Source organism: Lycorma delicatula, chromosome 1 (assembly GCF_047948215.1).
Source record: "Lycorma delicatula isolate Av1 chromosome 1, ASM4794821v1, whole genome shotgun sequence".
In the NCBI taxonomy this organism is placed as follows: Eukaryota; Metazoa; Arthropoda; class Insecta; order Hemiptera; family Fulgoridae; genus Lycorma; species Lycorma delicatula.
Window position 1 is genome coordinate 34,839,936 of NC_134455.1, and position 19,144 is coordinate 34,859,079.

The 19,144-nt window shown below is 30.8% G+C and overlaps 1 long non-coding RNA gene across 1 annotated transcript in view; it reads right to left on the reverse strand.

Annotated features, from left to right (window-relative positions):
- The window catches only part of LOC142318084 (uncharacterized), a 61,977-nt gene extending 43,209 nt beyond the window's left edge, over positions 1–18,768 (reverse strand). The window contains exon 1 of the long non-coding RNA XR_012754820.1: positions 18,555–18,768. This is a non-coding gene — a long non-coding RNA (uncharacterized LOC142318084). The remainder of the gene's footprint in view (positions 1–18,554) is intronic.
- Between the last annotated feature and the right edge of the window lie 376 nt (positions 18,769–19,144).

Here is a 19,144-nt window from a genome sequence, read left to right on the forward strand (position 1 = left end):
ATTTGATTTTTAATTTTTGATTATTTCTCTCAAACATTTAAGTCTTTTGTTTCATAATATTGTACAGTTTGTTTCGTTATATACGTACAATCTATCAAATTTTGATTCGGTCCAAAAAAAACTCAAAAATATTTTGTTTATATATATTTTCGGAAGATGTATGTGTACGTATTTTGGATTTAGCTCAATATCTCAGGACTGGCGCAACATAAATTATCCTAAAATTAATTTTTTTTTACATTGTTTAGTGTTCATGAAGAATTTTCGATAAAAGTGCTTATTTAAAATTCCACAGTTTCAAGTCGATCGGATTTGCGACGAGGTTCAATTAACTTTTCAATAGTTTTTTTTAGAAAAGAAGATCTCTTGGGACATCTCTTTAAAATTTGTTGATTTTTACAAATTTCTTATATTTTAAAAGTTTTTTAAAGCTTTGGCTGTTATTAAAAATTTTATATCGCGTAGTTTACGTCACCGTTCAGAAAGGAGTCAAACGGGATCCAACGTTTTAAATAAAATTTTGATTTTACTTTCGCGTCTAGCGCTATAGCAGTAGATGGGAAAGTACGGTTATCGGTCCAATTTGTGCGTATGTAGTTTTTAACAGATCTTTACGTTTTGACACCTAAGGAACCCAAAAAAAACGAATGGAAATTTTCCGGATGTTCATATGTACGTGTGTGTGTTCGGTGTTGTACCCTAAATCACCTTATATCACCAAAATTAATTGATCAACTACGACCAAACTTGGTCCAGTTATATCTATATATGAGGCTTGATGCCATTAAATTTTCAACTTTTAAAAGATCAAGGGGATGAGGCTCTAAAGCAAGGTCATCGTCAGTATCTCGATATTTCGCGTAGTTAACGTTTGTCTTAGGCACATTTGTTAATTATTAAAAAATAATATTTAAAAAAAAATTTTACAAAGTCGCATCTCCCCTCCAAAAAAAAAAATGCTAGTAACTAGTGGCTAAGTGAATATAGTGCTTCATTAGTACCTCCTGTCATCACAAGGAGCGCTAATGTAGCACTGACAAGAACTTTGCTGGAGTCGTCTGTATATTACAACGTCAGAAGTGAGCGGTAGAATTAAATAAATACATAATAAACTGTAAAAATGTATTTAATATTGTCGCTAGTACCGCCACACCCGCGCGAATGAAATACGGTAAACGCGCACGCGCACACACAGATTGTCTGTCGCAATCTGGAATGATAACGGGTTGTCGATAAAAAACTAGAATCAAAAGCCGTTTTAAATATTATTAAGTTTCACGGCTATACAATATACATATCTTTATTTGTATATATATATTTTATACTAACTCTTCGATCTCCCACTCTGTTTAATAAATTGACCAGTAAACGACGTTTTCGAGATTTTTTGGAGGAAAATACAAGGTTTGGACGTGCCTTTAAAATCAACCGCCCATGCGGATAATGCAGTTCACGCATCGACCAAATTTATTCAGTCAGCGGTATGGGCCCTCAATCCCAATTTGGATTCTGCTTCCCCCCCAGCCGTCTTTTTTTCCAGCTGAGCATCCAAGAATTATCGTTCAGGTATTACTTTAGAGAATGAATGAAGATGATATGTGTGAGTGTAAATGAAGTGTGTAGTCTTGTACAGTCTCAGTTCGACCGCTCCTGAGATGTGTGATGACATCCAACCACCAAAGAACACCGATATCCACGATCTAGTATTGAAATCGGCATTAAAAATAAATGCCTTTACTACGACTTGAACGCTGGTACTCTCGATTTCCAAATTAGCTGATTTGGGAAGACGCGTTCACCGCTGGACTAACCCGGTCGGTGGGTTAAATTAATATGTAACCTGTAATATCTTTTTTATCGATATTGTACTGAAGTTACCTTTGCTGTTATTACAAAATGCAAATCTGTTTTTAAAATGTAATCTGGCGGTAAAAAAGCATACATACTTAAACTCGATTGAATTTTTATTTTATTTTTTTACTCTACTCTTGTATTATAATTTACATTATTACTTCTTTTTTCGTATTTATTTTAATTCAAATTTTTCATTAGCACTATACGGGTACAATAGTTAAAATCAGTTATGTGAATTAATTCTTATAGGATGTTAGTATATTTTTTCGTAATCTACATTTGAATATTTTTTATTAAAATATAAATGGAAGATGCAAGTTAATTTAATTTGAATTAAAATTTTTATTGCTAAATCTAACCTTTATTTAAAATAAAGTTAATTAACTTTTTTATTTTACATTATTTTCTACCATAATAAGTCACGTTCTGAAAATAGCGCATTACACACTGGGTTCGTTTTTACTGAACTGTGAATTTAAGACAAAATATAAATAAAGATTGCATTTAAATGTTAAATTTACTAAATAATAAATAAATATAAACTTTGATTTAAACAATTAAACAAAACCAAAACAAATATTAATTTTAAAATGAATGATTTATCTTTAACGATGCCCAATTCTTTACATCCTCTCTCTTGCCGACATGAACAGTGGACATGTACAAGTGTTATATAGTTTTTTTATATATTTGTCCTTGAATTGGTTACATACAATAGCGTTTGCGTCTTTGTTTTAACTACTGTCAGTTTTAACTGACTTTTTTTTAGCACAAGCGGCAGTGTAATTATAAAAAGAATTTTAGACTACATATATCTTACAGTTATTTCTATACTTGTTCATCAATCATTTTATGTATATACAAAACTCTAGAACATGTATCATTTTTATTTTTTTCCGGGAAACTGGTCAGCTTTGACCTCTATGATCAAATTATGTTTTTAATTTAAAAATGATGCGGTATTAAAAGCATTAATATGAAAAAAAAAAATTTATAATAAAATATTTTGCGTCTCAGTTTTCCTTTTTACCAAATGAGGTTTTTACCGTCCAAATTACATTGTATTTAATTAAAATTTAATTGCCAAAAGAAAAAGCTGAGAATACAGTTGTAGGACTTTCCCCGTCACGCGGCCTTTTTCTGATGCACGGATTAAACAACACACACGCACACGCGGGCGCGCGTGTGTGATTCATATTCTAAGCCAAACGACAGTCGATCGTTTTTTCTCAAGACGATTCATGAATAGTCCAGTTCATGTTTTCAAGCGTTCACTCAAATCTTTGCAACGGTCAAGGACATTCATCGGCCCGTGAAAATTTTGTTTATCAATAGTTTGTTGATCATAGGGACAATTCATTTTAACTTTTTCACGTATGTAATACCAAAAATATTCAGCCTATTATTATATTCATTATTATTGTTACTACTATTATAATTATGAAAACCATTATTACTACACGAACAGTTCTTCTTTTAGCACTCAAATTGTTATTATTGACATTAGTATAATTATTATTATCAGTAGAATTGTTATTAGTTACAATTCTGGAAGATAGGGCGGGTTTGATAGAATAGACCTTAGTTTTATACTGTTGATAGATTTTACACCCTTTGTAACTCGCCGCAGCTGACGCAGGAAGTTGGAACCTGTGGTGCCTAAATACAGACTGTTGTGGCACGATCTGTACCGCATTTTACACAACGGTGCGGGCGATTGCGTAGATCTTTGGTATGGCCAAAGCGTTGGCAACGTTTGCATTAGACCGCTTATTTTTTTTAAATACGGAGCTTCAGAGCTTACGATTGTATAGTTAAGAGATTTCAGGTCAAAAGTTTCTTTATTATTAGATTTGGGATCCAAATCTATTAAATAAAGCGGCAACGGTTCCTTCGTTTGACGATGGAGAACGTTAATAACGTCTCTAACCTCGTGGTCTAACTTCAATTCAACGATTACAGATTTATCTACCGAGTAATGCACGCCTCGCATGACCACTCTATATGCTCTTTCATGTTTCAAGTTTATATGTACAATGACAGATATTGTTTTCAAGCATTTTGGACGTTATAATATTATATATTTCAATATCAACCGGCAGAACTTTTACCGTGCGGCCCGATTTCATTGTTGTCAGTTTATATTTAATAACATTACAATTAGATAATAACTGTCGACAGAAAATTTTTCAATTCGGTTATCGCATTAACGCCTATTTCAAAATAGACTCGGGGTTTTAATAATTCTGCACGTCTCCTTCGTTGTCAGCAGTGTTTTCAAGAAGACTAAATTTATTTGATGTAGAACAGCAAAATTAGGTACGCGATATTAGGTTCAGTATAATTTGTACGTCGGCGTTTTTTGCCGCTGGAATTACATCGTTCTGTCGACTAACATTTTCGTTTTGTATGCGCAATATTAGTATTGCTTGTCGGGAAGGGTTTGCACTAAAATCCGTAATATCACTTTTACTCTCTGTTCCTGAAGAGTCACTCGTGTTATCGATAATATCGTTTCTAATTAAATTACGCCGCGGTTATTGAGGGGTCCCTATCGGAACACTTTAGAAGCCGCGTATTCCATTACCTTGTAGGTTAGGGTTTACACGAGATAGTAGGTTATTGTTTACATGCGATGATTCGCTGTTGCTAGGAATAACAGCTTGTAGACGGTCCGTAGCAACGCTCAATAGATGGTTATGTCGCTTATTTAAAAACGACACCGAATAAAAATATTCCTTCTTGAGACAGTACTAAGATAATAATAAACAATATAGTATATAGATAATATAGTTTACAATATAATACCTGGTGATATTCGGTATAAGATAAATTTTCACTAGAAATCACTAGACTCGTCTGTCTTACACTAAAACTGAACAACTGATTGAAAATACTTTTAAAAATTGTGTATTGTTTTTAAAAGCGAAGAATTTTATCTTAATTCCTAGTAATTTTTACGTAATATCTACAATGACGATATCATCCCTTCGAAAGTTCGACGAGAAAGAGGAGACGTTAATACGTCGTGTGAAAAATCAAGTAAATTTTCATCGCCAGCCGTTATTTTTTTCATATTTGAATTCATATTTTAATTTGTGTTTTAACCTTAAGTAAACATCATATTTTAAAATTATACTAAATAAATTTCGTTAATTAGTCATAATTTTAATCGGTTAACAATTTTTTTTATTTATTCATATTTATGTCTGGGAATTATTTAATTATATATTTCTAATCTTAAAATTTAGGTCGGCAACTAAAAAAAAACAAAACCGTATTGTTTATTAATTTAATTGTTTGTAATTAAGAAAATTCTACTCTTGTTAGTTTATTTAAAGAAAAAAAAAATTGCAGTTAAAATTTTATTTACTTTTGTGGAAAAACCATTAAAAAGAAATGAAATAGAATTCTTAAATAAAATTTAGTTAAAACAGCGTATTAATAAAATTTTAGCGATATACAATAACGAAAATTCGAGAAATTAACTCTGCTATGAAATTAAAATGACCGTACTTTTCGCACTAATTTTCCAATTTGTCTTAATTAGAAGACAGCGAAAAGGTTATTTGTATAATAAAATTGATAGTTGCAGTACTATAGTTAGACTGAATTTTATTAGTACCAAATTATCAGACTATGTATGATTTTAATAAACTAATGAAATATCGAAGTGAAAAATATATCTCTAAATATTGTCGTCTATATTAGTTGTATTCAATTTTTTTAACGATAAGTAGAAACTAGCGCCCGGCTCTGAACATATGCTACTTGTTTAGTTTCTTAAATAAAAGATAATAATATAAATAATATTCAAGGTTTAATGAGTCTGTAGTCAAAATTTACAAAATTTGAATAGTTTCAACCCTGACTTAAGGTAACATAAGATGTAGTTGAAATGAGTTTAAATTACAATATTTTGATCTATGTAAAACAAACGTTATTAATAATTATTCACTATTATATTTGTAACCAAAATCTCGACTGAGGACACCGTTTTAATATTGTCTAAGCTTTGTGTAGCAGTTATTAATATCCTGTTGATGTTATAAAAGTGTATACGTTACTGTTTTCTTTCATTGCCTGTCGTTAAAAAGTACACGTTAGATGAACGGTTTAGTTTTTAACATTTTTACTAAAAGTCCTGGGTTCGATTCCTGATAAGGGGGATCTTCTGGCGAGATAGAAGACTGATTCTTTGAAGATTTACGTAATTACAAAGCTATTCTCAAACAGATAACTAATAAAATATTTAATGATACATTTAACCTATGTTTTATTACTGATTTTTCACGCTTTAAACATTTTATATCTACTAGCGCGCGTGTACTGTTTTTGTTTGTTTTTTTTTAATAGAATTTAATTTGTATAACTGTTTTTCCTTATAGATTAACAGTATATTATTTTATTATAAAATTTAAATAAAATATCATTTTGATAAGAGAACTGAATTTGGCAGTGACAATCTAGGTTTTTCTTTGTAACGAATTTCCCGTTTCATCTTATTCATTTTTAAACAGAATAGTAAATTCTTCGTTAAGTTTTGAAGAAAGTTTTGGATCCTTTCCGTAAAGGAAAATTAAGTAAACTCATAAATTAAATACCTAGAAAAGTTACTGAATTCCGTTTCCGCTGATCTACAGCAAAAATAACTTTAAAATTAGCGTAATTTTTAACTGAACTGAGATATATATAAAAGGAAAATATTGGCTTGACTCAAATATATATCTGAAATCTAATATTATTTCAGTCGCTTTACATGTGGTATAGATTTAGTCGGTCGGGTTTTGTAAGTAGTTGCAGCAATCTTATTTTACTTATTGTTAAATCTACAACAGAAGGAAAGTACTTCTCTTATCAGTAAAAAAAATGACACATCCCGTATTTTTTACTCGCATTTCTCGACTAAAATTTATTTTTTATTCTTCGACGTTACTATTTTCACTGACGTCTCTGCTGCATCAGAACATTTTGTAAGTAATATTGTTTCCTTAATTCATCATGTTCAAATTTTATTTTATCACTAGGATCCCTCGTCCGCGCTATATGCATAATTTGGCATATGAAAATATTACTACCGAATCGAATGTCGAATCTATGCCGATTACGAGAATGGCTTACCCTGATGATGTAAATTCTTAGTTCGGGAACTAAAAATATACAGAATGTTACTCTGTACAGCCGTAAATTTGTAAACTGTCGGTATTTCCTATAATTTTATTATCAAATTAATTTATTTTTACGTATATTATGGCGCTAATACAAACTGATATTTTATAGACGACGAATTAAATTTAGTAAATCAAATAATTACTGTTTGAAGTCCATATTAACATAGACGACATTAAATCTTGGTAAAGGAAGTTATAGATTTTTATCTATAAGGTATTTATTTAATGATTTACATAGCAGTGAGATTAATGAGATTTAAACTGCGGTTAAATTTCCAGGTGTCATAAGAAAGTTACAGGTAAAATTTCGTATTGACTGGTTTAGTCGTTTTTGCGGTTATCGGGAACAAACGAAAAGCACTCCGTCAATATATGTATAGATTGAGGTTAATTATTTTTTTTTTTTTTTTGCTGTTAACGTATATTTTTCCACAGTAAAGTATTTAAATTTTTTGCCGTTAATTTAAAATATATTCTCGATATTTTACTACAAAGTATGTGATTATGTTTTCCTAATGTGTCAGAAAAAAATCTATTTATGGATTACATTTAAATACACTTCTGTGTAAATGATTCTGATAGCGATTTGTTATATCGTTTTTAAAAATAATTTTTATCTTCAAATTATATTTTATAAACATTACATTTAATTTAAATATATTAGAATTAAGATTCATTATTAATTATTTTATCCGATCCTTTTATTTTTAATTTTAAGATCGATTGACCGATTAGTTATATGTATTTTATTTCAAACATTTAATTACGTCGGAATAAATTGAATGTAAAATATTCAGTGGAATACAAAAATTCATATTTCAGTGATGAGCACAGATTAGAGTTCATTTTTATCAGCGATTGTAAACATCAAACATACAGTTTGATGTATAATTTTAATATATTTATAATTAGAACATACGTACAGAGTGTTGCGGGACGTATTCGCCGAACTCCAGAAACTGATTCAGGACACCAAAATGAGTAAAAACGTTCATATCAACATAAGTCCTGCTTTGCTTTGTTTTCCTTCTGGACGCAATTTTGTGATTTTCAACAAAAAAATTATTTCTCAGAAACGGGTTAACCTACATTAATTAAATTTGAAAAATTTAATTTTTTATTCTACAAAATAAAAAAAATTGAAAACATCAACTTCAAAGATTTAAAAATGGAGTCATCTTAATTTTTTATTCTTCAATATCTTTGTGATTGTTTATTTGATAAAATTTTTACCGATTACAAAATTTATTAAGAATTTTATTTTAAATAAAATGACACCTCGTAAAACTACGTTGACAAACAATCGAGTTTTGTTTGTCAACGTAGTTCTATTTCTTCCATTAAATATAATAAATAACAGTAAATTAAGAAAAATTATTAGCTTTTAATATTTTATCCCTTCTACGTTGTATGCTTGGAAATGTAAAAAATTTTAATAATATTTAATGAAAGACACATAAAATTATTATATTAATTCTTTACTTTAATTCTGCTCAGTCTAAACATTTTATTTGCTTTGCTATGCGTGCGCGCGTGCGTGTGTGTGTGTGTATTGAAACATATTTGACGTACACTTAGATCGCATAGACAAAAAACCAAAGTGAGATAAAAGATGAACAGATTTGTTCGTTATAAATCATTTATATTACAGAGCTTGCTTACTCACTTATTATCCCTCTCTTTCTCTCTACACAAATATATATATATATATATATATATATATATATATATATGTACATGAGATATAACATCACCCTTGGCTTGTTTTTTTACTGGACAGCTGTCATTTTCAATAATACAAGAGATGATTTATGTCTTTAGTTGTCTTGCCGTGTCAGTTTGTTTTTTAACGGTAATGTTTCACCTCTAGTCTGCAGTTGGTTTAAATGTTTCTTTTCTATCTTAAATCAGTTATATTCTTTCTAATAAATAGAATAACATTTCTTTAAAGATATATTCACTTCCATTTGAATTATTAAAAAAATGAATATTATTATTTGTTTAATCTTTTCTCAATTTTTCCTTTAAAATATTTTTTTTTCGGTTGCGGACCATTTCTTAAGTAATAACTGGAGATGATTTCTAAAAATAAAAGATTAAAACATCATTTACGGGAAGATATTTTCTTAAATAAAAGTTTATAAATTCAATGCGTCGATGAACTTGAACGTTTAAAAATATATAGATGGGATCGCTTTCCTGTCACAGTGAGTAATGTAATTTTTTTATTTTACGAAATAATTTCAAACAATCGGTACACGGTACATAAAAAATACGTCAGATTAAAATTAAGTTTGATTCGGCTATATTTATTCCTTATAATATTTAACAGAACTATGATGAGGCATAATTATACTGGAGGTCCAACAACGATATTATTGCTGCAGTGCATTTTTGATAAGGAATTAAATGAACTGTCGACCCTCAAAATTTGCGCGCGCCCACACACGCACCGAAGAGAGAGAGCGCGAGAGAATTCTCCCGGTGTCTGAGGTAGACTAATATTTAAGAGAGGGGCTGATGATACTGACTGTGATGTTACTTTTACTTTCCAAGCCCGACTATTACTTTTATAATTGTGTTCCCAAAAAAAAAGTATACGTTTTCATACTAAAGTTTTACACTGTTTTGTATTTCATTTTATTCGCTTGTGAAATATTAAATCTCGTATTTTAAAATATTTAAACGTTACCAGAGCGATAAATTATAATGTTATTTACGAGAGTAAAGTAAAAAAAAATTTATTTTAGTAAAAAGGTAGTACTAAGTAGTTCCGGGTTCGAATTCCAATCAGAATTGGCTTTTTTATACACTTTATTAAAATTTAAAAAATAAAAGTAAATGACGAACTGGATGTCGGTATATTGTCGATACAAATAAAAAAACGTATTAGATATTAATATATATAAGAAGCATTAATAAAGACAATACGAGACGACTATTAACCGTCGGTAGCCGCTTTATTATGGAGACAAGAACGGCCCTTCTGTCGGAGACTCGCTGACAGACTAATCGTAGAGCGATAAACAACCTTCAATAAACACATGCCTTACACGCTGCAATATAAACTCATATTTTGATAAATAATTAAACGCGTCTATAATATACATTATATTAAACTAAATTAAAAATTCAACCGCGTCTGAGGTTCGAACCTGGGACCTTAGATCCTACCTACGAGGTCGGTCGGCAAACTGTTTAGTTGATGTATTAAATAATAACATTATGTTTTCTGTACTTATAAACATAAAAGGATTACATAAATGTAGGTATGTAGGTTGTTTTTAGAGTCTAACGCAACGTTGTTGTATGTATCTGGCCGACAGTTTTATTTATTAGAACCTTAAATTTAATCGAGTTAAGTTTTACCGATTACTTTGTTTTATTTCGTTTTATAAATTAAACATTCTGTCGTATTAAAAACTGGCCGATCAGTCGATATAGTTCTTACCTTCTAAATCTGCTGGTCCCGAGTTTGATTCTGGGCAAGTATTTGTTTTTTTTTTTAAATCGTTAATTTCATTTACCTCATATTCCTTAAAATATACGTGTAGGATAGTACGAGGTCGTATTGTAAATAAAATCGGAAAAATTTGATCTGTTATTATTTAATATTAAAATTTTACCTTACAAAATCGATAAACTATCGTAATATTTTAATATATTTATTAAAATTAAAGGAGATTAATTATTATTTTTATAAAATGTAATCGATATAAAATAATCGACTAATCTTAAATTAATTTAAATATACCGGATGTGTATATAAGAAATAGGTTTATTAACATTGTAACTCGTATAGCAATATTGACCGTTACAAGTGTACGGTTGTATTTGAATCGAACCATCACGTGATATAGTACTGTCCTACGGTAGCCAATCAGAGCGAAGGAAGCCATCTGGGTTTTTTCCTACCCCCTCACACCTTCACACAATCTTTTAGTTGATGCGTCCAGCTACTAAATAAAAAATTAAACGAAAAAATAATTATCTCTAAAATTACTCTTTGCAAAGTAGTCCTCTGTCAGCGTTTGACCGATACATTTTTATTATTTATCATATTTATAATTGTCGATTGAACTATTTTTTTATTTATTAAAACATTTCTTACTATAAAAAAATATTTTATTACGTTTAACCATCATTAAACATATCGTTTTAAACGTAATTCTAAATGGAGTGCATTTTTACACATTATTTCTTTTAAATTTATTTTTTCTTATGATAATTAAAAATCATACAATGGCTGTCATCGATACTCCCTCTAGAATAAAACCTCTAAACAAGACGAAAATTTTCTCGAATTTTTAAGTCATAAAAATTCTTCATCAAGACCATATTTATCAAAGATTTTGTCGTGTAATATGAGATGTAAAATTTTGCAAATATCATATCATAATCGTTTGCCGACCTACATTTAAAATTGTTCAATATTTAAGCGTTTTGACCGTCCGTATCTCTGTGACATAACAGCACTGTAAACCAAGAAGACGAACCGTTCGCATTCGACGGTAACGGTTCAAGATAATGACCGCATAAGTGTTTTCATCCTTAGGAAATTCGGTTCAAATCTTAATTTCAGCCGAAGATTCCCGGTTTATTAAAACATATGTTGTTGCACTTAAGATATACAAATTTAGCAAATTTTTCCACGAGTATGTATCTTTATCATTCTATCGCCCCGAATATCACTTCGCTTACTGACCGTTTAATTAAGTTTGAATAAAAGTTTTCTTTTTCCTGTTTAGCCTCCGGTAACTACCGTTTAGATAATACTTCAGAGGATGAATGAGGATGATATGTATGAGTGTAAATGATGTGTAGTCTTGTACATTCTCAGTTCGACTATACCTGAGATGTGTGGTTAATTGAAACCCAACCGCCACCAAAGAACACCGGTATCCACGATCTAGTATTCAAATCCGTGTAAAAATAACTGAACGCTGGAACTCTCGACTTCCAAATCAGCTGATTTGGGAAGACGCGTTCACCACTAGACCAACCCGGTGGGTCAATTAAGTTTGAAATTTGTTACACGTAACGGTATTATAATTAGTATCGACGAATCTTTACCGGAGTTACCGTTAATTATATCATCAGCAAAGATTATAAAAGATTGTAAAAAAGAAAAAGAAGAGATTATATTATACGTAGTCGATTATAATCGTTAAATATTTTTCCTTCAGCGGCCTCTTAATAGATATCTCATGAGAATAGTCTGACTTAACTTCATTCTCTTATGACAGATTTTTCGTTTGCTGCTACTTTACGTCGTATCAATTTAATAATAACCCTTGTGAAAATGAAAACGAGCTTGCTATTTATTCTGCTTTAAAAAAGCTATAAGTTAAATAAATAAAAGATAACGGTTAAAAGAGATATTTAAACTGATTTTTTGGATTGTTCTACGTACAGGTTTGGAAAATAAAAATTATTAGTTTCGATTTACATTACAATATATTTAGTAAAAGATTAAGATTTTTTTTTGTTTGTGTATTAAAAAGCTTACATCCTGAGAAAAAAATTTCAACAAATTTATTTTTCGTATTTAAGGACAGATGGAAATACGTTTAAGATTACAACTTGTTTTTATGAGTTTATATATCTATTTATCGGATATATTATCGTAACTTGATCCGAAAATGAAGTATTATTTTTAATGAAGTACTAATATTAAGAAAAAAAGGCTTTATAGTTTAAAATGGAAACAAAAGGTAGTTTAAACGGTTTTGTCATCGACGTACTAAAACTAAAATATATATATATATTTTTTTCAGTTAATATATTCAGAAGCCGATTTTTTCTAAATGATTTATCGGTATTCTATTTTTTAAATCGTACATAAGTAGATATAATATAAGTATTTTTATAAAAGAATAATTTGTTTCTAAAGTTATAAACGTTAGCTGCAGAAAAAAAAGTCGCATCTGAACTTGCATTTCTGAAGCAAGCCCTGGAAAAAACTTGTGTAATCTTTGCCGTATATCAATACCTTATGCCGGTGCGACGACTAGTAATCTATCTCGTCATATTAAAGTTAAACACCCGGGAATTGATATTTCAAGACAAAAAAATCCTTGTCCTTGTGATTATCGTATTTCAGAAACGCATTACGATTTAAATCTTACGTCTATTTTTCTTAAATTCTTTCTTTATACTTGTACAATATATAATAATCCTTAAGCTTAATGTCAGTAGCCATACCCCAGTTTATGAAAAAGATACGAAAATCGTTGTACGGAATTGTGCGCTTCACAGTTCCAGCGGCGTGGTGTTTAGCTGTTGTGCGCATGCGCACATAGGAAACTGCCAGGAAGAGAAAGCACTGTCGTTCCCGCAGAGCCCACCCTGACGTGCCGGCGGAAGATAGTTTTTTTTACGCCACGTGTTTACAGAAACTTCCTTTTTCGTTCGCTTCTCTAATTCGATCATCTGCGGAAGGAATACGAAAGTGTTTATTTGTCTTTTCAGTAGCGATCAGAAGACGGCGGAAAGCAAGGGCTCTTTGATTGCCAAATCAGAAGGGCTAAAGAGAAGATAATTAGTAAAAACTAATCACGTATTTGTTTCTGCGTACATAGAAATTGAAATAAACCGCCGTTGGAGTATAGTGTTTTTAAGCGGGCATTTTATCGCCTAATACTACTAAAAAATATTATCTGTTGACATTTTATTATTTATTCGATTAAACCGAATACGCCTTTAAGCGTAATGTGCTTAGAAACGGTGTGCCGTATTCTTGAATATAATAAAATGTAGAATTAGATTATTATCCTGCTTTTTGCTATCGATTCATTCTTGTTTTCGGTTCTTTTATTTTACAGAAAACTTTAACCGCGGCCTTGAAAAGGCTAAGAAAATCAACCTCGTTAATGCTAGCTACGAACCGCTACCGTTCGTGTCTGTTTCTAACCAAACGACACGATTTCAGCGATGAAGAATTCCAGAAACCGGGTATCTCTCGATCGGATGGACCGTTTGGATGAAATCGGCACGATGATTTTTTGTACGTGACGGCGATTAATTTGTCACGATAGGTGTAGGAGGCAAGGAGATGTGGACCTTAAGGATCCCGTATCTCAAAATTTTATTCAAAGGGCAGAAATGTTTCCTAGCGAACATATTTTCCGGTATTATTCAATCCCCTATAAAGGGATAAAAATATCCTTTTTTCGGTTTCTCGCGCGGTTGGCGAAAGGACCTGTTGGTCTGCCTAAATTATATTTGAACTTTATTTCGACGAAATAGACTTTTCCGTTATCGGTCGAGAAATGTTAATCGCTGAAATTACTAATTTTTCATATTTACTTATAATTCTAACGTTACATATTTGTTAAACTGTTTACGCCGTATCTAAACAGTACATAAAATGAATATTATTAAGCGACGTCATGAACTGGGTGGAGCGAAAGCACGGTAACACAGGCTACGAATTTACCCGGCTCCTGTCTGGACATAGATGTTTTCGAGAGTTGTCGCTCCTCGATCGCCCCCAGGGGACGCCTTCCGGTCATACGGATTCGGATAGTAGAGTGCCTGTGTGATCATGAAGGGACTGTACATACTATATGGCTTAGATCCGGCCCCTGCATGATAGGGGGGCAGTTTTTTAGAGGGGGAGAACCCCGCACTACCGTCAGTGCTGGCCTGACGGCGGCTGGCAGAGATTATTCCTCCCCCTACGGAAACAGAAAAAAATGAATATTATTAAAAATACTGGTATCAAAATTTTATTTTTATTACATTTCAACTCGACCCGTATTCTATTTTCCCATTTTTGACAGTTGTTTTTAAACGCTGTACAGAGAAGTGAATACAGTATAAAAAATTAATGAAACTTATAGTAAAATCCAATATAAGTTACGTAAATTAGCGAGCGATTTAATAAATAAACCTCGAAAATGAGAAAACTATTTCACAAGAACGCAATATTTTTTTTACATTTGGTAATATAATAAGCATACAAATGCTGCATAATAAATATGTACAACTTTATCCCGGTTTCAAAATTGCCACAATAAACACTTAAATTACTTATATACGCTATTACTATCTCGTATCAGACATATATATATAGGTTATCCACGTTAAAAATGTACATTTATTCCTACTGTGGAATTTTTAATCCCCATAATAATACTAGAAAGGCAACAACATAATTTTTAAGAAATTATACGCAAAATAACTTTTAAGATACGAGTAATCATAATTTCTTATTTTTTACCGTATTTTACGATAATTTATTCGGTTAACGTAGTTGATCAAAATTTTTGGAACTCTGCTTCAGATCGTGCTTAAAACACAATTAACGTTTCGTTAATTATTCCTTTATATTTAATAAACGGATGTAGAAAGTTTAAACATTTTAAAAGATTTATTACGTTTTTTAACGGGATTTAAAAAACATTCGGTAGAATAAATCCGAAATACATCGGTAGATCGATTAACTCATCCCAATCAGGAAAAGGAAAGGTGGATATCGTTTTCATAATAACCGTAAATTAAAAGAAGTTTTACGTCTTTGAGTTAGTGGAGTTTTTATTTATGTAAACTACAGGAACGTAAAACTGATAGGCAACGGTCGTAAACGTATCAAACAAATATCACACCTTTATTAAACAATGCAAGCAAAACCGACATCAAAATCTGTTCAGCACTAAACCCCCGGTCGGTTTACCGAAAACGATTTGGATGGATTTCAATTAACCACCAGATTTTCTTTGAAATTACGAACGGTAACGTATTCCTTATAAAATTATAATCATTTCCGTCTTCATTTTCTCAATTTATCCACCATCGTGTCATATTAGTAACGTTGTCATCGGTTTGTTATCGTCTGCGAGTAAACAGTAATTTTATTTGCAATTATTTCTAAATTCGGAAAAAAAATAGGTTAGAATTACGGAAAAAATTAATAGGATAGCTGCCGTAATTACAATGAAGTTAAAGTTAAAATAGAAAGTAATTGTAATGTTTACAAGCAGTAATTTTAACGATAAATATTGTTCGAGCTGGTTGTAAGTAATAGTTTAGATGAAAAATTAGATATTATTTGTAAATTACCCGTCAAGATTGCGATTATTATTTTAAGATAGGTAAATCGGATTCATATTTTTAATTTTTTTGTTATTTTTGCGTAACAAAATAAATTTTATATCCATTGAAATGTTATTTTTTGAAAAATGCTTAGTAAATTTTTGGAAGGCAATTCGTTTTTATCTATTTCAAGAAAAATTTCCCGTAATAACGAATAAATTTGAGCGGTGCAAAAAAGTAGATTTCTTTGCTTGCGAATTCCGAGTTTTTATAAAATGTTTATAGCGCCTTAGAAATTAAAAAAATCTGCATATCAAACGGAAATATTTATAAAACAATCGAACTTTATGTTTCAACCTGGCTCGGTTCTTTTAATCTTGGAGGCAGGGGCAATTTTAGTAATTAACCGGAGGCAGGGGCAATTTTTTTTTTTTTTTACCTTCCTTCACCCCTTTTAAAAAATCTAAGTCGGTTGTTATTAATTCGCGTGAAAATTACACACATCAGAGAACCAATCGATTTACCGCTGAAAGAAAAATCTGAAAAATTATAAATACGGATTCTATTATTTATTATAAAAAAATGTTACGCGCTTTTTAAGTGTGTTAACATTTTCCGTTGAAAAAATATATTTTTTAAATAATAATAAACGTTTTTCTGGTAGCGAGTGATCTTGATTTAAATATTCTACATTACATTACTCAATTAACGATTACCAAAATTAAATGCGATAACAAAATTCTAATAGATATTTCACTAGTAATAATTTTTTTTTCTTTTTAACAGGTGACAAATTAATTTTATCTAAATCTAATGTTTTTAAATTTATATAAAATTCTGTGCGTCGAGTCTTATCAAAACTTAGTTCATTATATCATTTTGGATGCCCGCGACTTTCATCTCATACTGTGGGTTATTTTTTATATAATTTTACCGTTATTAGGATCGATAAGATATATTCCTTAAAGTGTTTTAGTTATTTTTTACTTATAATTTACAACTTTTATTTTTACTTAAAAGGAAGTATTGTAATCGCGAATAATTTCGGTTTTCACATTTCAACGGAAATATCCATTTTCACTTGTTTTTGCGTGACGTCTGTACATATGTATTTGCGTACGTAATTACCTCGCGTAGCTCAAATACGATTGGCCGTAAAATGTTGGAATTTTGGATTTAAAACTGTTGTAACACATCTAGTTGTGCACCTCCCCTTTTGATTACAATCGGATGAACCAAAAGCGTCCAAATAAAGTCAAAATTTAAAAAAATTAGATTTTGGACTTTTTCTTAACCGAAGTAATAAGCTCTGATCGAGAGGTTTTCTACAATATATCGTAAGCGGTACTTGTTTTCATCGGTTCCAGAGTTATAGCCCCCAATAAAATTTTAATTAATGACACGCACTCGTGGGTGGGACTACACTTTGCGGGGCCCAGTTAAGGGTGAAATTAAAAATTCGATTATATATTTAATAATCTGTACATCACACGAATTTATTTTATTTGTTTTTCCGATTAACATTAACATTTAAATTACGGGTTCGTTTATTAACTTCATGTAGTTTTTAACTCTTAAGTAATTAACCGTTTAAAACAATATCTTTTTCACGTGTAAAGAAGGATATATTTTAGGTAAGAGGGCCGTATTAACACCACGTGTTTTCGCGTCCCTCAGTTTTATGTTTTTTATTAAATATTTATTAATTAAATATTTACTCGATTAGTATTAGGGCATAGAGTATATTTTTGTGAACATTTTCAAGTGATTTGATCAATTTTACAAGTGATTTGATCACGATTCTGTGATTTATTGTAGAATTTTACGGTTTTTAATTTTAATATAAATTTGGCTCGTAGACATTTGTTTGGATGCTTCTTCGCCTTTGAGTCTGTGTGTGTGTGTGTGCTGCCAGGCCAGCTGCGCTTCCCTTCTCTGTTGCTATTGGTGCAGAGGGGACACGTGATGCGCCATGCTGCTCTGCGCATCTCAGCCAATGCTATGTAGCAAGTACAAGACTAAAGAAAGATAAATTACATAAAAATAAAAAACCTAGACTTTAACGTAATATCTTTTAGAATTACTACTATTCCAGGAATACGCTTGCATATGCTAAATACTAACTTCTCCTTCCCCCAAAAATACCCGGGAGCTGCTAATTACAATACATAAATATGAGCCTTATAAAAATTTAATTCACTAACGTCTAAAAATCTGGATTCCTGCAACTCTTTCTTGCGTAAAGTAGTGGGTTATTTCTATATAAGATAAAAGAAAAAATAATAAGTCGCATAATCGCTATTTAAAGTTTGTTAAATTTATAATTATATACCAGAATCGCAAGAAGAGTTTACGCGTCAACTATAATAAAGGAAAACAATACGGTAAATAACATTTACGCTACAAGAACAGAAGACTAAACTGAAAATATTACACTCTGCATCGAACACACATTACATTCGCAAATACAAAAATAATAAAATATAATTTTACCTTTTTTTATTATATTCCGACAATTCAGAAACAGCCGCGGACAGTAAGTTAGAATTAAATAAAGTATTTATATAACTTGAAACTTGTAAAGAGCTTAGCCCGATGATTTATCGATAACAAAAAAATTACACTGCTAACGGACGCCAACACGAACAGAACTGGTCGGTAGACTGGTAACATCGTCCACACAGAATTATAATAATAATCTTGCGTGTGTAATTCGTTGGTATGTTGTTTAACAACGTTCATTCATTTGTTGACAAATTCTAGCCCGGTATTGCGAAATCGACAAAACTGCTGGCGACGTTGCTGTCTGCGACCTTGACCACATACCTAATAATTTTTATTTTTTCCTTTTGCGGCACACTTGACAAAAAATACTGCATTTCCGTTTAATTAAATTTTCATTAAACATCTAAACATACTTACAATTCTTACTTGTGTATCGCTAGATTAAATAATAAAATCTTCACAATTTATTTCTCGATCGATATTATTTCAAATGAACATAAATATTTCCATTACTTTTTGTTAGCACTATATAGGGAATCTTGGAGAGCTGCGTCAAACCAGTCAAATGACTGAAGACA